General features: G+C 34.4%; 1 non-coding gene across 1 annotated transcript; it reads right to left on the reverse strand.

Annotated features, from left to right (window-relative positions):
* Nucleotides 1-3,486: 3,486 nt before the first annotated feature.
* LOC128287142 (small nucleolar RNA R71) lies at nucleotides 3,487-3,593 on the reverse strand. The gene has a single exon (XR_008277838.1). It is a non-coding gene; the product is annotated as a small nucleolar RNA R71 (small nucleolar RNA).
* Between the last annotated feature and the right edge of the window lie 23,006 nt (nucleotides 3,594-26,599).

Here is a 26,599-nt window from a genome sequence, read left to right on the forward strand (position 1 = left end):
TCATAAATTTGCATATAAATTAAAACCATTTATATTTAATCATAAAGTCCGTAATACGAGCCTTCGAGGACCAAGACATGCATTGGAAATGGTCTGGGACTAAACCGAGCACTTAGGAAATTTTTACAAAACTTAGAAAAAATTTTCCATGTACAAGGGTCGCACGCCCGTGTGGTTTGGGACACGCCAGTGTGGGCATGCCATGTGGTCACACACGCCCATGTCCCTAACTCGTGCAACTCTCTGTTTTGCAAAGCATGAACAAATTGAGGTCATACGACCAAGTCATACGCCTGTGTGCTAGGCTTCATACGACTAAGACACATGCCGTGCTTGAGGCCATGTCCCTCACACAGCTGAGAGACACGCTCGTGTGCTCAATTCTGAGCATTCTGTTTCTCAAAATTAAGGTGTAGGGGACACACGGCCAGAACGACTTGTGCCACACACGCCCGTGTATCTACCCGTGTGGACAAAATAAAGGCTATCTACCAAGCCATTTTCCACCCTCACTTACACCTGCACACACACAAGTTCAATGGCATAAATCATGGTGTACTTAGGTAACCAAAACATCTATAATCAAGGTTAGAACATATCATTTAATTATCAACGCATAACATATTTACACATCATATTCTACCAAACCAAATCATACCAACCTTACATCCACAAGTACCAACACAAATACTTTTATCATGCATAATTCTTCTTAGATTTCCTAGCATACCAATGAGCCAACCTCAATCAACAACAAAATCATTAAGTCACATTCAACCATTCACCAAGCATTTTTATACCACATCATAAAGGAGATATTTGCACATGTACGAATATACTTAAGCTTACAACCAATTTAACCAAAATGAACAAATTTACATGGCATCAAGCCTTTGACTATTGCAAGCCAATATATTTGGCCAAAATCAAGATGACAGATATAAAAAAATGACCAAGTCCCTATACATGCCATATACTCAAAATGTTAAGATCATCGATACCCAAAATGATAGTTGATAGTGTGATGTGATCTCCGACGATCTCCAATCTAAACTAGCTTGGTGACACTATAAAACATGGAAATTAAAACGGAGTAAACTATATAGCTTAGTAAGCTCGTATGAAAGAAATAAGCTAATATTACCATACATTTAACATTTAAGTAATATAATATAAGATTATACAATTTACCATAATCTCATGACCCTAATTCATTCCATCACAAACTTACCTTGAATTCATCATTTCACAAAGTTAATAATCAAAAGCTTTATGTACATAGCTGTACCATATTGTGATAACTTCATACTTATTCTCATCATTAGCATACCTAATGAACCACTCAAAATAATAATATCGGATACTCGGGAAACCTTGCACATAAGGTGCCACATATGTAGCCATTGCTACCTTTATCTCATATCACATATATGCTTGCTCTCGAGCCCACAACGGGCCTGTTCACACAAGCTGTCAAGTAACTGCAACATATGCTGATATACTTAGCCACGGTAGAACGTACAGGACCAGCACTCGGATCACATAACATAAAAGCCTAGTGACATGTCACTTGTATCCTAATCTATTCCTAAGGTTTAATTGAGATTTCTCACTTGCCAAAACATAGTCGAACGTGTCCGTAGAGTCATTTACACAATTCATGAAGTATTAAAGCATTTAAAATACAATTATAATAAAGCTTATTTAACATACGAACTTACCTCTATTACAAAAAAAAAAGCCAATGGGGTATATTCGTCAATTACTTTATTTTTCCCCCAATCTAAACCCGAACTTCATTTTTCTTGATCTATAATACCATATTTAACTTATTTAATCATAACATTATTCAATTTAGTCCAAAATCACATTATGGCAAAAATGACATTTTTGCCCCTAACATTTCAACATTTTACGATTTAGTCCCTAGGCTCGTAAAATGAATTTCATTCAATTTCATTACAACCTAAGCCTAGCCAAATGTTTTTTGTACTCATAACAGCCCACATATTTCATTTATTTACACTTTTCTACACATTTTATAGACCTTTACAAATAAGTCCCTATTTAACGTTTTTTATCGAAAATCCCTTTACAAACGTTGTTTAACTAACAATGAACATGCATTTTCTACCATCAAACATCAAAATACAAAAATATTCAACATGGGTAAAATTTTAGACTTTAACTTTCTTTCAAATTAGTCCTTGAAATAGCTAAATCAAGTTACAACTATCTCAAAAATATAAAAATCATTAAAAATGGGACAAGAGCGGACTTACAATCGAGCTTAAAAGCTTGGCCAAAACCCTAGCTTTGTCTTCCTTGTGAATTTCGGCTATGGGGGGATGAAATTGAGAAGATGGACATATTTTATTTAGTTAATTTTGTCCTTATTAGCCGAATTACTAAAATACCCTTAATGCATAACTTTGAAATTCCACCTAACTATATCCATTTTTGTCCATCCTAAGGTATAATGGTCTAAGTGCCATTTAAGGACCTCTAATTAAAAGTTCATAACAATTAGACGCCTTTACCTTATATAATTCAAGTTTTGCACCTATTGCAATTTAGTACTTCTAGTTAAATTGGGCACTCAATCGATAAAATTTCTTAACGAAATTTTCACACAATTATTCTATCATGTTGTAGACCTTAAAATAGTAATAAAATATTTATTCTACTAAAGATTTTTGGTCCTAAAACTACTGTTTCGATTTGACCCAGAACTAGGTTGTTACATACATGCGACAAGTTTTTGGCGTCGTTGTTGAGGATCAACAATTTGGTGTAATTTGGTTTGGTTATTTTACTTAATTTAATTAGTTTATTTAACTTAGTTTAGGTTACTTTCTACAGGTTTGCCTTCAGTTCATGAAAAGAGGCATTCCTGCTAACAAAGAATATCCTTTTAACCCAAAGATCGAAAGAACTTTACGAGTAATACGGAAAGAACTGCCAAAAATGGCTAGGAACAGGAATGATCCTAGCCTCAATGACAATCTGAATGGTCAAGTTGCTAATCCTCCTATTCGTAGGGTGATACCTGGGGTGAGTGATAATTTGAATAGTCGGGGTGCCAATCCTAATGTTCATAGGGTGATAGATGACAGAGATAGATCAATCCGAAAGCATGTTGTTCCAATTTTGGATGACCTAAATCCAAGGATAGTTAGACCAAAAATACAGGCTCAATAATGTGAGCTGAAACCAATAATGTTTTAGATGTTGCAAACAGTAGGATAGTTTGGTGGATTGCCCACTGAAGATCCAAGACTAAATTTACGACTTTTTCTTGAGGTTTGTGACTCGTTTAGACAATAAGGTGTTCCTAAAGACGCTCTATGACTTAAAGTATTTCCATATTCTTTAAGAGATCGTGCGAGAGCATGGCTGAATGCTTTGCCGTTGAGAATAGTGGCATCATGGAATGATCTTGGCCAGAGGTTTTTGCTACGGTGTAATCCCTCAAATATGATTGCCAAGCTTAGAAATGACATCACATATTTTCAAAAATTAGAGGATGAGACACTATATGAAGCTTAGGAATGATTTAAAAACTTAATTAAAAAATGTTCGATGCATAGATTTCAACACTAGACTCAGATGGAGATATTCTATAATAAGCCCAATGCAAATACGAGGATGGTAGTTGATGCTTCTACCAACAGTACTTTGTTGGATAAATCTTATAATAAAGCCAATTAGATTTTGGAAAAGATTTCCAATAATGATTATCAATATCCTACCATAAGAGTTGGGATGGGCTAGAGAGCTATTGGTACTATGGAGCTAGATGCAACCACTCTATTGGCAGGCCAAGTATCTTCTTTGGCTAATATGATTAAAACAATGTAAAGGTGTATTATAGTCCAGTAAAAAAATTAGCCAAGCTATCGTGTATTTATTATGGTGAAGATCATGTGTTTGATGAATGCCCATGAAATCTAGGATTAATGTGCTTCATGGGTAATTTCAACCTAAACAATAACCCCTATTCCAACAAATATAATCCTGGGTAGAAGTAACATCCGAACTTTAGTTGGAAGAATCAAGGTACGGAGAATTTTAACAATACGAAAAGACAGGATACCATCAACGCAACTCCTGGTTATACTTAACCTATGCTGAGGCAAAATGTCTAGCAAGGTTAGGCACCAGTTTTATCATCATTATCATCTAATGAAGCCTTGCTGAAGGAGTATATTGCCAACAATGATGTTGTAATTTAGAGTCAAGTTGTGTCTCTCTGAGCTCTTGAGAATCATGTGGGGCAAATAGAAAATGCTTTAAATTTGAAACGACAATGAGTGTTTCCAAGTGATACCGAGAATTTGATATCACAAGGGAAGGATTAGTGCAAGGCCATCACTCTTAGAAGTAGAACTCAACTTGATGACGTTGCCCAAGATGCCAGGGTAGAAGAGGATGATTCAAGAAAACAACCAAATAAAGATCCCATAGTCACCTGAAAAACATACTAAACTTAGAAAGAGTAAGCAACCAAATGCTGTGCCAGAATCAGAACATGTTGTCAATAAGAAAGGCATGGAAAAAAAATATAAGCAACTTGAAGGATGACCACCTTCACCTTTTACTCAATGATTTCATGATTCCAAGCAGGATATCCAGTTCAAAAGATTTCTGAAGTTTTTGAAGTAACTCCATATCAACATATCACTGGCTGAAGCTTTGGAGCAAATGCCCAACTACGTGAATTTTATAAAAGATATATTGTTAAAAAAGCACAAGTTGGGAGAATTTAAGACTATCGTCTCACTAAAAGATGCACAGTAATGTTGACAAATAAATTACCCTCGAATTTGAAGGACCTAGGAGTTTCATTATCCCATACTCAATTGGAAATCATTATATTGGTAAGGCTTTAGTGATCTAGGAGTGAGTGTAAATTAATGTCTATGTCTATTTTCATGAAACTAGGAATTGGAAAAGCAAGACCTACCATGGTTACGTTGTAACTAGCTGACTGATCCTATGCACATCCGGAAGCTAAAATTGAAGATGTACTGGTAAGAGTAGATAAATTTATCTTTCCTGCGACAGGACTTTAATTGATGTGTCAATTATTCTTGGAAGACCTTTTCTTGCTACTGGCAAGACTTTAATTGATATGCAGAAAGGCAAGCTAGCTATAAGGGTAAAAGATCAATAGGATACCTTCAATGTGTTTAATGCTTTGAAATGAGCTGATGTTAATTATCAATGCCACACCATTGGGTTGATAGAAATAGTAGTAGAGGAATTCACCAGATATTGCCACAGTAATTCTGACAGTGACGTAGACTCACTTAAGTAAAGTGATACAGTAAGTTTTGAGGAATTTGGTGCGGAGGTTTGAACCCTTGCATTTAGCAAATCGACCTTTCAATCCTTCTAAGCCTTTTATATAGAAACCTCCTACAACTGAGTTAAAACCTTGGCCATAGCATTTGACGTATGCATATTTTGGAGCAAATAATATTTTTCCAACAATAATTTTTGCGAAGCTAACACCCAAACAAGAGGCAAGGTTGTTAGAAGTTTTTTGGTGATTTAGAAAGGCATTGGGATGAACCTTGGCTGATATAAAATGAATTAGCGCTGCATACTACATGCATAAGATTTTGTTGGAGGATTGCCCTAGCAATTCCATTGAACAGGAGAGAAAACTGAATTTGACCATGAAAGAAATTATCAAGAAAGAGATTATTAAATGGCTTGATGTTGGAATCGTTTACCTGATTTTAGAAAGCTCATGGGTGAGTCCTGTGCAATGTGTACCCAAGGAAGGAGGTGTCACAGCGGTAAGTAATGAAAACGATGAGCTCATACCAACTCACACTGTCATAGGATGGGGAGTATGTATAGATTATCGCAAGCTTAACAAGGCAACTAGAAATGATCATTTTCCCCTACCATTCATTGAACAGATGTTGGATAGATTAGCTGGGAAAGCTTTCTACTATTTTTAAGATGGTTATTCGGGATATAACCAGATTGCCATAGCCCCCAATAATCAAGAGAAGACAACCTTCACATGTCCATATGGTACTTTTACATTCAGACCGATGTCGTTTAGGTTGTGTAATGCTCGAACAACTTTTTAACGTTGTATGATGGCCATATTCTCTAACATGGTGGAAAATTTTCTTGAAGTCTTCTTAGATGATTTTTCAATGTTTGAGAATAATTTTGAAGATTGTTGGAAAAATCCAGAATTGGTTCTGTGCCACTATGAGGAAAAAAAACTTGTTTTAAATTGAGAGAAATGTCACTTCATGGTTCGTGAAAGAATTGTCCCGGAGCATAGAATATCATAGAGAGGAATTGAAGTAGACAGAGTAAAAATTGAAGTAATAGAAAAATTGCCACCTCTCACCAATGTCAATGGTATTAAAAGTTTTTTAGGTAATGTAGGTTTTTATACAAGATTCATTAAGGATTTTTTTTGAAGATATCTAAAACTTTGTGCACTTTGTTGGAGCAAAAAAGACCTTTAAATTTCGATGAACATTGTTTGGTAGCCTTTGAAGAGTTAAAGAAAAAACTTATAACAGCATCAATTGTAGTAGCTCCAGAATGGACACTGCCTTTTGAACTCATGTGTGATGCCAGTGATTATGCTGTGCGAACCATGTTGGGGCAAAGAAGATAAAATATTACAGGTAATATACTATGCTAGTAGAACTTTATCAAAAGCGCAACTTAACTACACCACTATAGAAAAAGATTTACTGGTTGTGGTGTTTACATTAGATAGATTTTGTTCTTATCTCGTTGGTATAAAGGTCATAGTCTACACCAATCATTCTGCTATTAAGTATCTAATAAGCAAGAAAAATGCTAATTCGAGGTTGATTAGATGGATACTATTGCTGCTAGAGTTTGACTTGGAAATTAGAGATCGGAAAGGGAATGAGAATCAAATGGCTGATCACTTGTTGAGGCTAGACTCTGAAAGTGAAGGTAATCATGATACACTTATTAAAAAAGAACTTCCAGAGGAGCAGATGCTAGTGCCACGACATTACCTTAGTATGCTTACATAGTGAACTATGTAGTGAGTGGTTTTGCGACTCGATCTCAACAGTTAAAGAAGATGAAAATTTCTTCATGATGTCAAACACTATGATTGGGATGAACCTTTCTTTTTTAAACATTATGCTAATCAAATAAGTAGGAAATGTGTTCCTGAAGATGAAATACATAGCTTTCTATGACATTGTCATTCAGCTCCATATAGAGAATTTTGGAGAGAAGAGGACTACTGCCACAGTACTTCAGCCTGGATTTTATTGGTAAGCCTGTTCAATGATGCTCATGAATTCTATCAGTTATGTGACCGTTGTTAAAGAACAGGAAATCTATCTAGGAGACACGAAATGTATTGCAAAGTATACTAGAGATTAAGTTGTTTAATGTATGGGGAATAGACTTTATGGGTTTATTTCCACTATCAGTGGGCAAGGTGTACATACAATTAGTAGTGGACTATGTCTCTAAGTGGGTCAAGGCTGTTGCCCTTCCTACTAATGATGCGAGGTCAGTAATGACGTTTTTACACAAGAAAAATTTCATAAGATTTGGTACACCTGTAGCCATTATTAGTGATGAGGGGTCACATTTTGATTGTAAGTTGGTAGCTAATGCTAATGGGGTGAAACATAAGATTGCCACATACACGAACCAGCAGAAATTTTGAACAGAGGAATTAAAATTGTTTTTGAAAATAGTGGTGAATCTTAATCATAATGATTGGTATACTAGATTGGATGAAGCTTTGTAGGCGTATTGTATCGTATGCAAAACTCTGTTAAGGATGTCACCTTTTAAGCTTGTCTACGAAAAGTCATGTCACCTTCCTATTGAGCTTGAGCACAAAGCATTTTGGGCTATTAAGAAGCTGAACATGAATTATGTCACTACTGGCCATAAAAGGTTGAGCATATGAGAATATTAAGTTCTACAATGAAAAGATCAAGCATTAGCACAATAAAACAATAATGCCGCGGCAATGTGAACCAGGACAACATGTGTTATTATTTAACTCTAGGCTCAAATTGTTTCCTAGTAAATTAAAGTCTCGTTGGTCAGGTCCTTTTGAAGTAGCCTAAGTGTATCCTCATGGAGTTGTTAATATCAAATATTTGAAAATGGGGGTCATATTTAAGGCTAATGGGCAGTGCTTAAAACACTACTAGGGTGCCCATGCGGATCGAGACAAGCACTTCATTGATCTCTAGGATGTTGGAGCTAACAATTTATTTTATCTATCTTTTCTTTAATTGTCGTACTTTTATTTTTATTACTTATTTAATACTATTTCCATTTCTGTTTTTATTTTTGAATAGTGTTTTTTTCCAAAGACGGAATAAAGAATGTGAACTGAGTAGTTGCGATAATAAGTGAAGTTTGTCGTAGCATTGCAACAAACGGGGACATGGGTAACATGAGGATGACCGGGAAGATAAGTCCAAAGGAAGAGATTTATTCTTTTGCGATAATAAGTTAAGCTTTTTTTTTTAATGGTTTAGGGCACTTCACATTCCCCCAAAAAAAATCCTCTTAATTTTCTTTTTTCTTCCTATACGTCACGCAACTTCCCTAGCACATTTCACTTTTGTTGAATTGTTATCACTATCTCCCTTATTTTTCTCTCATCAACTGCTCATGTCTCTTAAGTTCCCTTAAAGTTTGCATTTTTATTACATGTTTTTCTTTAATATCTCCTATCTTTTCTTCCACTACATTCTCCAAGATTTCTTCTAGTTTTCTCTAATGGATCGCATCAAAACTGCCTCCAAAACTACTAAATCATCAAGGGTAGATGCTACTTAGCCAAAGACATTCTTTAAGAGTGTCATAGCCATGAGATACAATGGCAACATCATGAAGCGCCCTTTCTATTTTGAGGAAGGGTTCTTGTTTAAAGGTGTACCATATATGGGATACGATGAATCTGTACCCTCCAGAAAAGAAAAACATGGGTGGAATATTTTTTGTTTCACCCCGATGACATTCTAGGAAAAATTATTCAAGAATTTTATGCCCAAGTCAACTCTTAAGATTCTTCTGCATAGCCACACCACCACTTCCTCTACTGTGCATACTCCCACGGTAGCACCTCTAGTTTCTTGTAGCTCTATTGAACAACAAATAGCACACTCCTTGAAGCAATTAGAGTAGAGGGTGTCCCTTTTTGAAATCCAGTAGTTTCACCTGGCTGAGGAGATGGGTTAGGCCCAGCAACAGCAAGCTGAATATTAGGATTATGTAAGGAGAAGGGATTTGGCTTTAAAAAATTCCCTATCTTCCTAGCCACTTTATTCCCATTTGCTGATGCTGCCAAGGAACCCACAAAAGCTACTGCTGAAGCACCCACTCAACCTACTGCCAAAGCACCTACTCAATCTGCTGCGGAAGAGCCCGGAAAGATGACATCCCTAATTTCTGAGAAGGAGAAAGAAGGAGAAAATGATGGTATTACCACCACCAAAGGGAATGACCTTGTTCCACATTCGAACTATCTCTCGTATCTACACAGGACTGTAACATTGATCGCCTGGTCAATTAGCTCATAGAAACTGACAAGGAAGGGGAAGAGATGACCCCTAAAAAGAGGAAGTGGCGGTACAAAGTCAGCGCTCAAAAATCCACTCGTCGAGCAGAATAAATTATCGACATGTGTAACACCCCTAACCTGTTTCCATCACCTAAACAGGGTTATGGAGCATTACCAAAGTTTATCATTCAATTTCAGTTAATTTTTGTCATTTACTATTCATTTTCAGAAATCAATCACAACTGATTGAATCATGTAACAGGATTTCACAAAGAGCTGCGGTAGTGCGCAACACATGTAGGATCACTACCGATCAGGATGCTCGCAGGAACTATATAATAGGACGCACGAGGGGGCATTTAATAAGATTGCTCGTATGAGCTATATTCTGTCTGCAACATATGCAGGAGCACATTCAATACGGGAAATTATGTATCCATTGAATTTCATTATTCAAACGGAACTTATCATTTTCTGAACATTAACGAGCATGTGATCATTTCATACACTTATGACATTTATATAATTCATGCAAACACATATCACATTTGATTCAAGTATAAAAATAAGCACAATTTAGTTACACGAACTTACCTCGTCACTTGTTCGTATACAGAAATCTACTAATCTGAGACTTTTTTTTTCCTCGATCTAACTTCATATTTGAGATTTTTGGATCTATATAAATGAATTTTACATCAATTTAATCCATTTCATACTCAATTTAATTCAATTCACATCCTAGGCAAAATTACCATCTTGCCCCTATACTTTTCGTAAATGGCAATTTTGTCGCTAGGCTCGGAAATAGAAATTCATGCAATTTAATCCTTATTCCAAGCCTAACTAATTTTTACATGTCTAATAACAGCCCATGAATTTCACAAAAATCAAAATTTTTCTATGGGTTTTACCTTTTTTCAATTTAGTACCTAAATCAAAATTTCATTGAAATTCTCTTTGTAAACGTTGTTTATCTATAACTACCTTTCATTTTCTACCACAAATTTCAAAATTTTAGCATATTCATCCATAAAAACCCTACTACTTTGATATCTTTACAAATTAATCCCCAAAAGAGATAGATTAAGCTATTCCGATTTCAGAAATATAAAAATTACTAGAAACATGACAAGATTACTTACCCAATTAAGCCAAGAAAGCTTGCTTTCTCTTTCCTAGGGTTTCCATGTATTTTTGGGGAAGAAGATGATGATAATAATATGATGTTTCTATTTAATTTATTTATCATCCATTAATTTTTCCACTTTCCAATTTAGTCCTTTTCTTTTTCTAATTTTCCATGGATGATTCATAATAAATATCTACTAACTTTTTCTTAATGGTCTAATTACCATATAAGGACCTCAAATTTTCAATTCCATAGCTATTTAATCCTTCTAGCTACTAGAATTAAACTTTTGCATTTTTATGCAATTTGGTCCTTTCTATAATTAATCATGAAATTGGTAAAATTTTCTTATCAAAATTTTCATATAACATTCCTATCATAATGCAGACCATGCAAAAATTTTAAAATAAATTTTCTTTATGACTTAGATTTGTGGTCCCAAAACCACTATTTCGATTTAAATGAAAACGGGCAGTTACAACTCTCCCCCTTAAGAATTTTCGTCCTCAAAAATCTTACCAGTAAAAAGGTTTGGGTATTGCTTTCTCATGGTATCCTCTGATTCCCAGGTAGCTTCTTCAATCCCATGTCATTTCCAGAGAACTTTTACTAAAGCTACCTTTTTTATTTATTCACTCTTTTGTTTCACGTGCTAGAATTTTAATCGATTCTTCACTGTAAGTCATGTCAGGCTGAATTTCTACTTCTGTCGGAAAAATAACATGTGAAGGATCTAACCGATACCCTCGTAACATAGATACATGGAAAACATTATGAATTTTGTCAAGCTCTGGTGGTAATGCCAACCAATAAGCAGCAAGTCCAATTCTTTCAATAATCTCATATTGTCCGATGAACCGTGGACTCGGTTTTTCTTTACGCCCAAACTGGAGAATTTTCTTCCAAGGTGATACTTTCAAGAATACTTTGTCGCTGACCTGAAATTCTATTTCTTTTCATTTAAGATCAGCATAAGACTTTTGTTGATCAGAAGTTGCTTTCAAACTATCCTAAATTAGCTTTACCTTTTCTTCAATTTCACGAACTAAGTCAACTTCATGTACCTTTTTCTCACTGAGCTCTATCTAATATAATGGAGTTCTATATTTACGACTATATAGAGCCTCATACGGTGCCATTTTAATGCTCGACTGATAACTATTATTATATGCAAATTCAACCAAAGGCAAATATTTTTCCCAATTATCTTCAAATTCCAAAATACAACACCGAAGCATATTTACCATAATCTATATAACACGTTCAGATTGTCCATCAGTCTGAGGATGAAAGGCACTACTAAAATGCAATTAAGTACCCTGAGCTTCTTGCAATTTATTCCAGAATCGGGATGTAAATTGAGGATCTTTATATGAAATGATTGAGACTGGCACTTCATGTAATCTAACAATCTCAAAAACATATAATTCAGCCAATCCATCTAAGGAGAAAATCATATGTACCGGACTAAAATGTGCTGACTTCGTTAAACGGTGGACTATTACCCAAATGGCATTTTTTTTCAAGGATAAGGGCAATCCTGATACAAACTCCATGGTAATTTTTTCCCATTTCCATTCTGGTTTAGTAACTGGTTGTAATAATCCCAAAGGCACCTGATGTTCAGCTTCTACTTGCTGAGATATCAAACATACAAATTTAGAAATATCTCATTTTATTCCCACCCACCAGTATATCTTTTTCAAATCATTGTACATTTTGATACTACCAGGATGAATAGATATTGAATCATTATGAACTTCATACAAAATCCTCTGTACAAGTTCTGTATTCTTCGGTACACATATTCTACCTCTGAATAATAAGCAATCATCAGACCCAATCTGAAATTCTAAATCAGACTTTGACTCACATTGTACCCTTTTAGCTTGTAATTCATCATTATTCTTTTGAGCTTCATAGATCTACTATAGAAATGTAGGTTTAACTTTTAATTCAGTTATGATTGAACCATCATCAAACAAAAAAAATCGGGTATTCATTGCTCGCAAAGCAAATAAAGACTTTCTGCTTAGAGCATCAACAACCACATTAGCTTTTCTTGGATGGTAATCAATAACTAAATCATAATTTTTTAATAACTCAAGCCACCTACGTTGTCTTAGATTCAATTTTTTCTACATCATCAGATATTTCAAGCTCTTATGATCTGTAAATATATGACATTTCTCACCAAACATGTAATGTCGCCAGATTTTCAATGCAAATACAATAGCTGTCAATTCTAAATCATGTATCGGGTAGTTCTTTTTATGTGGTTTTAGCTATCCAGAAGCATAGGTGATTACTTTACCTTCCTACATCAAGACACAGCCTAAATCATTTAATGACACATCACTGTAAATTACGAATTCCTTACCTAATTCAGGCTGAACTAACACAGGTGCTTCAGTAAACAAGGCTTTTAATCTGTCAAAGCTTTGCTGATATTTATCAGAACACTCAAATTTCACATTTTTTGTAACAAACGAGTCACTGGAGAGGCTATCATCGAGAAACCTTGTACAAATCTCCGATAGTAACCGGCTAATCCTAGGAAACTTCTGACTTTAGACACATTTTTCGGTGGTTTCCAGTTAACAATAGCTGAAATTTTGTTAGGGTCCACTCTGATGCCTTCAGCAGATACTATATGTCCGAGGAAACCAACTTTCCAAAGCCAAAATTCACATTTACTGAATTTGGCATATAATTGTTTCTCACTCAGGGTTTGTAACACAATTCTCAGATGATCAGCATGTTCATTTTCATCTCGGGAATATACCAAAATATCATCAATAAACACCACCACAAATCTATCGAAATACGGTCTAAAAATTCTATTCATCAAATCCATAAATACCGTAGGTGCATTTGTCAAACCAAACGGCATCAAAAAGAACTCATAGTGTCCATACCTGGTTCTGAAAACTTTCTTTGGTACATCTGAGTCTTTCACTCGCAATTGATAGTATCCAGAACTGAGATCTATTTTAGAGAACATAGTGGCACCTTTCAGTTGATGGAATAGCTCATCAATTCGAGGCAATGGATGCTTGTTCTTAATTGTAACCTTGTTGAGCTGTCTGTAATCAATACACAACCTCAATGATCCATCTTTCTTCTTTACAAATAGAACCGGTGCACCTTAAGGTGAATGACTAGGTCGAGTAAAATCCCTATCTGTCAATTCTTGCAACTGTGCTTTCAACTCTTTTAATTTCATTAGGGTCATTCTATAAGGTGCTATAGATATAGGATTTGTTCCTAGAATAAGATCTATAGAAAATTCCACCTCTCTAACTGGTGGTAATCTGAGTAATTCTTCTGAAAACACATCAAAAAACTCACAAACAACTGGCACTAACTTAATCTTTGATTCGAATAATTTAGTGTCCAACACATATGAAAGGTAAGCATCATACCCTTTTCTGACTTATTTTTGTGCCGATATAGTTGAGATTACATTAGATAACCCATCCGGTTTATCAGATTCAACATGAAGTAATTCACCATTCTGACATTTCAACATAATATATTTTTGTTTACAATTCACCACCACATCATGTTGAGTTAACCAGTCGATTCCCAAAACTACATCAAATTCATCAAAAGGCAGTAGCGTCAAATCAACCAAGAAACAATAGCCCTTTACCATCAACGAATAGTTTTTACAAACTGTATCTACCATAACATATTGATCTAGGGGGTTTGAAACTTTAACCACAAATTCAATGAACTCAACAGGTAAATTTTTAATAGACACTAAATTCGTGCATATGTATAAATATGTTGAACCAGGATCAATTAAAGCAGTAAATTAGTATCAAGAAGAGAAAAAGTACCAGTAATGATGTCTGGTGCAGAGGCATCCTCTCTTGTATGTATAGCATACGTCCTTGCAGGTGCTTTTGCTTTAAATTTAACTGTTAAATCTTTTGTAACACTTCGGCTACCACGAACATTGCCAGGATGATGAGGTGGTCTACCTCTCAAGGTAGGGTTACTCAGTTTCAAAGTCTGATCAGTATCTTTTTCAATCCTTTTTGGACAGTCTTTGAGAAAATGGTCAAGAGAACCACACCTATAGCAAGTTCCACTTCTCAAATGGCACTCCCCAAAATGAAATTTATTATAATGTTTACACCTCAGTTTAGGGTTACCAACACTTCCAACACTTGTTACTGATAGAGACGAAGATCTCGGGTTAAAGCGTTAAGAACCTCATTCCTTCCCAGAATATCCCGTAAAGGTAGTAGAACGATCATGGTATTTCTTTAATTTCTTTGAAGTAGATGAATTTGATTTGCTCATAAATCTCTTAATAGAAATCTGGGTTTCTCTCTCTGTTTGTTTCCTTTCTTTACTCAATTCCTCGGCTTTGTGTGCTCGACAAGCCAGTACCACAAATTCCCTTAATTTAAGAATTCCAATCAATAGCTTAATGTCCTCATTTAATCCTTCTTCAAAACATTTACACATAGCTACTTCAGTTGGAACATATTCCCCGGCATACTTGCTCAATCCAACAAGTTCTCGTTCATACTCAGATACTATCATATTTCCCTATTTGAGCTCTAAAAATTCCTTCTTTTTTTGATTCAGAAATCTCTGGCTAATATACTTCTTTCTAAATACCATTAAGAAAAACTCTCATTAACATTTTCCCTCGGCATAAAAGAAACCAGAGTATTCTACCATTGATAAGCCGGATCTTTTAAGAATGATACGGCACATTTCAGACACTCAGCTAGTGTACATGATAATTCATATAAAACCATAATAGTACTTTTCAGCCAAATTTAGCCCTCTCCGGATCATCTTTGGAAGTGGCCCTAAATTCTTCTGCCCCATATTTACAGATTTTATCTACCTAAGGCTTATCAGTTCTAACAGGTTCAACACCTTGTGGCATGTCAGGAACCGGTTGAGGAGCAGAGGGGGAGGTTGTTGTACAGCAGGATTTGTTCTTATGAATTCTGTAAACCACTCATTCATCAATTTAAATAAGACTTCTTTTGCCTCCTCACCTGGGACCTCAAATACGGGCCTTCTACTACTACTAGATGCAGCTCTTTGTATGGAAGCTTGAGCAGTACTCTCAGCTTCCTCGGATTCAGCTCTAGCTAGGTTGGATGACATTACTATATGAAAAACACATTTAAAATGGTCAAAAGATATCACACTATCACAAATTATATAATGGAATTTATAACTAAACTCGTACTTTCTATGTTAGTTTGAGAATTGGCTAAATCGTAACTCTAATATCAATAAATGTAACACCCCTAACCCATTTCCGTCACCAGAAGAGAGTTATAGAGCATTACCGGAGTTTATAGATCAATTTTAATTAATTTATGTCATTTACTATTTATTTATGGAAATCAATCACAATCAATCATACTGTCCCTCAATTGGGTCCTCGAGGCCCAAAATACATATTAGAATCGAGTCGAGATTAAACCGGAATCACAGAAAATTTTTTGCGAAATCTCAAAAATTTTCTTCAGTGCAGGGCACACACGCCTATGTGGCCAGGCCGTGTGGGTCACACCGCCAACAACAAGCCCATGTCCCAGGCCGTGTAGGTATTCAATGTGAGGCACACGACCGTGTTCTAGCCCATGTCCTTACCCGTGTAACTCTCTGACTTAGGTTACACAGCTAGCCACACGCCCATGTATTAGGCCGTGTGGTCAATTTATTTTTTCTGAAAATTTGGTACAGGTTTCACACGGCCAAGACATACGCCCATGTGCTAGGTCGTGTATCACACACGGCTGAGACACATGCCCGTGTCTCTGCCCATGTGACTAATTCTGAGTATTCTATTTCCAATTTTTAAGATGTAGGGGACACACGGCCAAACCACAAGCCCATGCGAATGGTCGTGTGTCACACACTGTCAAGACACACGCCCATGTGTCTACCCGTGTGGACAAAATAAGGCTATTTCTTAGCCTTATTTCTCACCCAAATTTTCCATCACCTTAAACAATACTAAAACTTATTCACCAACCAATTCAAGACATTTTAACCAAGCCAAATACAAGTATGTGTATGATATATTAACACATATGTTCTAGTGATAAAGATTACCAAATTTATATTCATCATTATATGAAATTTTATCCATTATACTAGTTTAAATCCATTCATTACTTGATTTATATACCTTCCATTATCAACCATTTCCAACACATATCAAACTTATTAAGCCTTTATATGAATACATCAAAGTATGTTAAACAATAGTCATTCCAATGGCTAATTGTAACCAAAATATTTCATCATTTGAACTATTTTAGCCTATACATGCCATTATACCAAAAATAAGCTTGATTCATATACTGAGAAGTTTGAAAGATAGTGTGATATGTCTCCAACCATGATCTAACCTTCACGGGCTTCTGATTGCTATAAAACAAAGGAAAATAAAGTAGAGTAAGCATTTAATGCTTAGTAAGTTCATATAACAGGAATTTAACTTACCACATATTTTCATTTAAGATTATCACATAAAACATACATCCAATCATTTTGGCCAATTGCCTAATCACATACACTCATCTAAACAGTTATTCATGTAATTCGCATGAATTTCAAGAAAAAGGAGATGAGCTCATCAAACATAGATTTACAAGTATTTCAGGAATTTCTGAGATATAATCCATTTTGATCCTTATATTTTCTTACATCAGAAATTTTGTCCGTTGAATTATTGAAATGTCGATGGATACCCAGGTAGTACACACAAGGTGTACAAATCAGTGATCCGTCAATTCCTATTCAAGGGTACGCACGAGGTCATATAATCAGGAAGCACTATCTCAAGCCATATATCAGGATGCTCATGTAAGTCATGTAACAGGAAGCTTATCCGGGCTATAACAGGAAACTCATAAGAGTTTCATACAGGAAGCTCATGTGAACTTATCAGGTAACTCCAAAGAGTTATTATCAGGGAGCTCCAGATTGCATAACAGGAAGTTCAACTGAGCCATGTCAGGAAGCTCATAAGAGCCTATATCAGGACGCTCACAAACAGTTGCATTTCTATCCGATGGAATCATGTAACAGGACGCTCACAAAGAGCTGCGATAGTGCGCAACACATACAGGATCACTACCGATCAAGACGCTCGCAGAAACTATATAACAAGATGCTCGAGTGGGCTTTTAACAGGATTGCTCGTCTGAGCTATATTCTTTCCGCAACATATGCAGGACCACATTCAATACAGGAAATTATGTATCCATCGAATTTCATTATTCAAACGGAACTTATCATTTTCTAAACATTAACGAGCATGTGATTATTTCATAAATTTATCACATTTATATAATTCATGTAAACACATACCACATTTGATTCAAGTATAAAAATAAACACAATTTAGTTACATGAACCTACCTAGTCACTTGTTCGTATACAGAAATCTATTAATCCGGCACTTTTTCTTTTCCTCGATCTAACCTTGTATTTGAGTTTTTCGGATCTATATAAAAGAATTTAACATCAATTTAATCCATTTCATAATAAATTTAATTCAATTCACATCCTAGGAAAAATTACCATTTTGCCCCTATACTTTTCATAATGGCAATTTCGTCCCTAAGCTCGGAAAATAAAATTCATGCAATTTAATCCTTATTCCAAGCCTAACCAATTTTTAGATGTCTAATAACAGCCCATGAATTTCATAAAAATTGAAATTTTTCTAAGGGTTTTACCTTTTTTCAATTTAGTTCCTAAATCATAATTTTATCAAAATTCTCTCTGTAAAAGTTGTTTATCTATTAACTACCTTTCATTTTCTACCATAAATTTCAAATTTTCAGCATATTCATCCATGAAAAAACCCTAGTACTTTGATATCTTTAAAAATTAATCCCAAAAATAGATAAATTAAGCTATTCCAATCTCAAAAATATAAAAATTACTAAAAACGGGACAAGATTACTTACCCAATTAAGCCAAGAAAGCTTGCCGTCAGTTTCCTAGAGTTTCCATGTATTTTTAGGGAAGAAGAAAAAGATGATGATAATGATGATGATGATGATAATAATAATAATAATAATAATAATAATAATAATAATAATAATAATAATAATAATAATAATAATAATAATAATAATAATATGCTATTTCTATTTAATTTATTTATCATCCAATAACTTTTCCACTTTTCAATTTAGTCCTTTTCTTTTCTAATTTTCCATGGATGATTTATCATAAATTTCTACTAAATTTTTCTTAATGTTCTAATTACCATATAAGGACCTCAAGTGTTTAATTCCGTAGCTATTTAATCCTTCTAACTACTAGAATTCCACTTTTGCATTTTTATGCAATTTGGTCCTTTCTATAATTAACATGAAATCGGTAAAATTTTATTATCAAAATTTTCATATAACATTCCTACCATAATGCAAACCATGAAAAATTTTAAAATAAATTTTCTTTATGACTTAGATTTGTGGTCCTAAAACCACTGTTCCGATTTCATTGAAAAAGGGTTGTTACAACATGCGAGTCCAAACCAGCTAAGTTTTTATTTCTTTCATTCATGCATCTTACATTTCATTTCTTTTTCTATGGCATTCGTTGTCAAAATTTCTCTTTTGGTTGTTCCCTTATATATATACTCACGCATTGAGGACCTACTTTTGGCTATAGATTACACAACAACTAACCTACAAATGGAATCTATCTCTGATTATGGATACACAACAAGTACCCGTAGATGGAATTTGCCTTTGGCTGTGGATGCACAGCAAAACAAATGAATGCAGATAAACTGCCAATTCTTCTTCTATTCATAACATTTCATCCAATGCAATGCAACGTGACATATCTAATACATATCAATATGGGAACAATTAATGTGTTTATTCATGGAAATTCAGTGGCAAAAGTCATGTATTTCATAGGTCCAGATGTACAGTAACATAAGGCATGTTGTACGTATGATCGCAAATATATAGTTACAATAGTCATGTATATTTTCCACAATTCATGCAAATATATGTAAATACGATATCAATTCAATCAAGCAAGTCATGGATTCTAACAAGATTCATATTTTTAGGGACTTAATTTAAAAAAAGTAAACATTAAAATAGTTTGGGAATCAATCAGGGCCTAATATGAACAAATCATAAAATTCTAAGTCAAAACTATCAAATCTGAGTTACAGGCAACACGAGGCCATGTGACTGGACCGTGTAGGTGGAACGACGAAAATGTGCAAGTGTACACAATCGCAACAAGAAATAAAGTGACAAGTAAATGTCAAGTTATCGTACCCACAGGGACTGTGAAAAGAATTATTTATGAATGCAATTTAAAACACTTTGGTGAAAAAGAAATATTTTGTTTTGAAAAAGGTGATTAAGAAAAAATAGATTTTAAACTAAATAAAAATAAAAGTTCTAATGCGCGATTTCAAAATATGATTTAATCAAGATGACAAAATTGTGTTGGATTAATTACATTTCTTTAACCTAGAATTATTAAAATCATGTTTATGTTGTTACGAATAAATTTATGGCAACTCAGTAATTTGCTAACTTATGAACATACTCACCTACACAAATCCATTGATTAAGTATTTGGCGATAAACTTGTATTTGGCGATAAACTTGCCTTAGAAGAATAAACATGCATTGATTAAGTATTGTGTCAATTAATTACAATTTCAACCCCTTTAAATAATTAATTTATTAGTTCCCTTACAATTATAATGCAAGAAAAACTTAGGCATGATTTTACTCAATCAAGCATTTTACCGAGGCCTATAACAGCATAAACACAATTTTAATAATTTAAGAGGACGAAATATAATCAACCCAACATGAATTAAATTCAAGCTAAGATGATTAAATTAACCATTCCAAAAACATAAATATTCATAGATATGTTCATCACAAAAACAACAAAATTTAAAGAGATAGGGAACAAGAATCAGATCTAGTGTTTTTCTATGGCTTGACTAGGTTGCTCTGTTCTTCCTTCTTTGTTGCCCTCACTGATCAAGGCTGCTATGAACACTCAATTGCTACTCAAAAATGGCTGAAGAATATCCCTTTCCCAAGAGGAGAAATCAGCAAAAGAGCAAGGAACTTTGAATGGAAAAATGAGAGGAAAGGTAAAAGAGGAGAGAAGAATTGTGAGAGAAGAGATGTGAATGAGGGATGTATTGAATGATTAGCCAAGAGGGTTTCTATAGCTGAATGTGGAAGCTTAAATTTGCTAAAAATAGCAGCCAAAGAGCCACCCCTTGGCCGGCCTCTTATGTGGCAAAGTTGATGGCTTCAACTTTGCTAAATATGGCTTGGGGCAAATCTACAAAGCCACCAATTGTGGAAGGGTTTAATTGCAATTTGAACAAGTCTTCAAGGGCTTCTTTGCAGCTTAAATAATCAGCTAATGATCTGAATTGGGTCAGCATTTGGACAGTTTTGGGCTGTTCTTTTCTTGGCCTGTTCGATTTACTTGGTTCGGTTCAATCGGACCACTTTTTCATAATTAATTAATCATAATTTATTAACCCAAATTAAATTGGATATAAATTAAAATTAATTATATTATGAATAAATACATATAATTTTGGATAGTTTTAGGCTAAAATTTAATTCGCCTCGATACTTCAAATTGCTTCTCGATTTTGTGCTTCTAGTAATGTCTGCCGAGTCATTTTTTGCCCTTTGTGCAAATCTGTCGAAAATAACAAAATTCATCAAAAATAATTATGAAATTAACTAAAATTCAACATGTTCATATTTTAAGTGAACTTTAATTATTTTATAAAATTTAATTATTTTTTGACAAGAATTTAACCGAATTCGCATGAATTTAAGTTGAAAAGGATATGAAAAGTGTGAAAATTTTTGTGTTTCCACACCTCCAAACTTAATTCATTGCTCGTCCCGAGTAATGCACAAATTGAAAAAAAATTCTCAAAAACACCTTTGAAAAATTCCTTTAGAACAACATTCTTCCTAGAATTATGAATTTAATATACTTATGCTCAAAAACAAGAAATTTGATAGTTACGCTTACTTAAGTATACATATCGTTCAAAGTAATCTCATTCATTCTTATGATAGCAAAAATTAGACTAAATGCTTCCTAATAAAGTCATGTTACCAATTTAATTTATTCTCTTATTCAAGATTAAGCTACAATCATTAAGTTTAACTTAAGCCTTCATATGTTGAATGTAGCAATTTGTCTCCACTAATGTAGGTAGCATTGGAACTTTGAATCAATAGGTCTTTAACAAGGTTATAACGTGGTTGGGCTTAGGGGTAGGTAAAAGATAGATAAATTTAAGCTTTTTAACCCTAGACTTAGCTTCAATTGGACCTTTGGAATAATTTCCCTTAATACACCAACTTACTTTGCTTTCATATGCTCTTTTGTACATCTTATTTTAAGAACTCATGCTCTCTTTTATTTTCTTTTCTTTTTTTTTTAGAAAAAAATCAAGCATTTTATTGAATGTACTACAATTTTAGAGCATTTGATACTTCTTTTCAACTTCCCCAAACTTATTTTTTAAAGAATACTTTGAATAGTACTGAGTCTAGTGTTTGGGACAATTTTAAGATAGTTAAGAGAGAAGTGATGGCTAAATTTACACGGGTCCGAATAAAATTAGGCTATATAGTCTCAAATTTGGGTTTCAAAGGATAAAAATTTCATCATGGTTGGCTTGAAAGGCTCAAACGGTCCAAATAACAGTTGCCTAAATCATTTTCAACGTTCCATGTTTCCTAGGATTTCACCTCAAGAAATTACAAAGTTAATTCTAAAGACTTAAACTTTCATGCACTTCTAACTTTCCTAAGGAACTAAAAATTTTTATGGTACGATTTGCATGCTTTATTAAAAATGCATTTATGTCATTATTAAGCTAACATAACAATTTATTGAAATATTCAAACTTTATTTATACTGAAGTTTAGCATTCTTAACAAAATTTCAAATTTATTGAACAACATATATCCTAATCATAATTAAAAGAAAATTTTATTCTGAGTGAAAATAATTTAAATTTTTCGGTCCCCCTACTTAAGATGAACAATGTCCTTATTGTTAAAAGTGAATAGATACTATACACTAGGTAGGATTCTATAAAAGAGGAGGTGAGTCAAATTGACTGCTTAAGTACCAAACTCTCTCTAGATCCAATCTTAGACATGTATATACCTATCGCCACACTTTATACTTTGCGACTTGTTCATTACTCATGATTTCCATCTTTTGCTTTATTATGCGAAAATAAAAATTTCTAATTAAACTTAATCCTAAAATGACCTAAGAATAGAAATAAAATAAAGTCAAAATCCTCCATTTTATTTATTTGTATATCCTTCCGAATTCGACTCATCTTTTGCTCCATCATTATTGCCTTTGCTTGAATCGCTTCGCTCCTTCTTTGATAATGGACTCCATAGTTCAAATATAAAATCTGGAAATTCAGGCACAAAAATAAATGGGTCATTGTAAATTTTCTTAAGAGCACTTCTCATTGAGTCATCCCTTATTTTTGAGTATCTCCAGTAAGCTTGTTGCTGCCATTGTATATGTTGCATTATGTCCATAAATTTTGACAACTCATCTAGAAGATCTGGGCGAGGGCACTGAGTTCTGGACATTAAAGTTTCGTCATCAGGTTCAGCTTCTGGTTCTATTGGTTCCTCTTTATTTGGGACTTCAGCTGATTGCATTGTGAGATCTTCTTCTTCTTTTTCGGGGTCCTCATTTTCTTCCACTCGTTGCTATAGAACAGATTCTCTAGCTATTCGGTAGAGGTCCCAATCTATGATTGTGCCCTGGCTATAGCTTGTCTTCTCTATGTTTGAAAGAATTTTAGCTTTCAAGTATAGAATTTTTATCGTAAAGGGAAAGTAGGTTAAGCAAGAACGTCTAACGGTACAATTCCGCATTTCTCTCAGGATGATTTTTCCCACATCAATGGTCTTTCCAGTTAAAATCGAGTATATTAAGACCATTCGCTCTAATGAAATTGTAGTCCCATGTGAGTTAGGCATAAGGCTAAAACAGATGAAATAGAACCTTAACTTTGCGAGTGGTCTCAAATATTCTGTTCGACAAGTGTAGATTCCTTGCTTTGACACAATCCAGTTAGAACCTAGAACTGTAAGTTCCTCGAGAATATCTTGCAAATTTTCAGGCTCTATATTGCTCATCAAGGAAGAATATTCGTCATTTTCGAAATTAGGCAATTCAAATAATTTATTAATAGCGTTTGAAGTTATTAAGAATTTTAACTTTCAAGAATAGAATTTTTATCGTAAAGGGAAAGTAGGTTAAGCAAGAATGTCTAACGGCACAATTCCGCATTTCTCTCAGGATGATTTTTCCCACATCAATGGTCTTTCCAGTTAAAATTGAGTATATTAAGACCATTCACTCTAATGAAATTTTAGTCCCATGTGAGTTAGGCATAAGGCTGAAACAGATGAAATAGAACCTTAGCTTTGCGAGTGGTGTCAAATATTCTGTTTGACAAGTGTAGATTCCTTGCTTTGACACAATCCACTTAGAACTTGGAACTGTAAGTTCCTCGAGAATTTCTTGCAAATTTTCAGGCTCTATATTGCTCATCAAGGAAGAATATTCGTCGTTTTCGAAATTAGGCAATTCAAATAAGTTATTAAGTGTAGATTCCGCGAACTGGCACTTCCGTCAACTCACTTGATGTTAAATTTGCATAGAACTCGCACACTAACTCCTCATCCATACTAGGTCTCTTCTCACAAAACAATTCCCAATTGAGGGCTTCAACAACTTGACAAATACATGCCATAAAATCAATATAGTTGCTTTCTTTCAATGTGAAGCCTTTCTCAGGATGCATCTATTGATTTTTGAAGATACTCTCGTATATTGCTTTAGCTTCTTCACAATGGAACTTGTTTTGTGTTTCATTAATTTGGGCGCAGGTACGAGTTCTCTTGCGAGGCATGATTAAAATGAATAAAAGATGGGAAATTTTATTTTCTCAAAAATTTGATTAACAAAAATTATTAATGATTCAATAAATTGAAATTTTAATTATTAGAATAAAATTAAAATTTAAGAGAAAATTTGGTCTTACCATATTTTTTAACCTTAAAATAATTTAGAAAGCAAAAGAGATCGATTTAAGGTAGGTTGAAGGATTTAGCTAAGGATGGGTGTAGGTGTGTGCCACTCGGGTGTGCAAGACAGCTACGGTGTGCAGGTTTGGTGCGTGTGGGAGCAACACGCGAGCTGGGCTGGGAGCAAGTAGCAACATGCGGAGCCTTGTCGAGCAGGCTTGGTGTGAGCATGCAGGCGCTGGGTGCTGGTGCGAGACACGGCCTGGGCAGCTGGGCTGGAGCAGTAAGTGTAGCAGCACGAGGAGGCCACTGGAGCGCCTATGTGCGAGGGTTACTGAGCGCTTGTGCGTGCCGTGTGCAATGGAGCTAGGGCTGCTGGGCGTGTGTTGGCAAATCAGTTGGGCAATGCTACTGCTAGGTGTTTAGCTAGGAGGTTTCGACACTTACGGGTTTGGGTGTTTTTGGAGTGAATGGTGAATGAATGAAAATAAGAATAGATGGGTGGAATTTATAATGGAAGGAATAGGAAGTGAAGTAGAATTCTTAGATTAATTTAATAATTAAAATATTCTAATTCTAATTCTATTCAAAGTTAACAACAATTAATAATTAAATATATGCATATTAAATTATCATTACTATTAATTTATTAAAAAAATAAAATATGATTAAAATTAAACTAATCCTAATTATATGCTTTGTTGATAAAAATTAATATATAAATTATAATAGATAATTATATATTAAATATTATCATCTTATTATTATTTGTAAAAATAAATTTAATTAAAAACATTTATTCTAGATGCCTTCTGAAAATATTTACCAAAAAAAACCTAATTTTTATTATTCACGAAAATAGCACCCAAAATTTTAAAATAGTCCAATTAAGTCCCTAGTCTTAATGAAAATTTGAAATTGAGTTGCAATTTAAAACTTGGGTCAAAATTGACCTTTTTATTTGAAAAACCAAAAATTTATTTTGCCATTTAGGGAATAATTTCTCGGAAAATTATGTAAAACTCAATTCCCAGGAAAGATTGGAGAGGTCATAAGCGGTCCCGCTTAAGTTCCAATCTCCTAGGCAGAATTTATTTAAACATACTAATCCCGAAAATATACCCTAAATCATTTATTAAAAAGGAAAATAAGAAAATTTAAACATCCGATAAAATGAACGAATTTTGATTCCGTTCAATTTTATCTCCCCAGTAATGTTTCAGACGCTAAGCATTAACTTGAAAATTACCTCCCTTATATTGGAGTTCAACAACTCCGTATGGATAGAATGGACCAGACCAACGTGATTTTCATTTACCTAGAAAGAACCTTAATCTGGAATTAAATAACAATACTTGCTGACCTGCTTCAAATTCTCGAACTCGAATGTGCTTGTCATGTCATTTCTTAAGTCTCTCATTAAGAAATTTGGCCGTACGAGAACATTTGGAATTCTTCTAGCTCATTGGGTTGGAGCATCTGTTTCTCTTTAGTAAGCTTAAGATCCAAGTTGAGTTGTCGAAGGGCCTAGTAAGCTTTATGCTCTAAATCCAAAGGTAGATGACAGGCTTTCCCAAAGACCAACCTATAGGGTGGCATCCCTAAAGGTGTCTTGTATGATGTCCTGTAAGCCCATAAAGTATCATCCAGTCTTTTGGACCAATCTCGTCGCTTCGGGTAAACTACCTTCTCAAGTATGCCTTTGATCTCCTTGTTTGCCAATTCAGCTTGCCCATTCGTTTGCGGATGGTAAGCTGTAGCGAACTTGTGTTTCACTCCATGTTT

Source organism: Gossypium arboreum, chromosome 13 (assembly GCF_025698485.1).
Source record: "Gossypium arboreum isolate Shixiya-1 chromosome 13, ASM2569848v2, whole genome shotgun sequence".
Lineage (NCBI taxonomy): Eukaryota > Viridiplantae > Streptophyta > Magnoliopsida > Malvales > Malvaceae > Gossypium > Gossypium arboreum.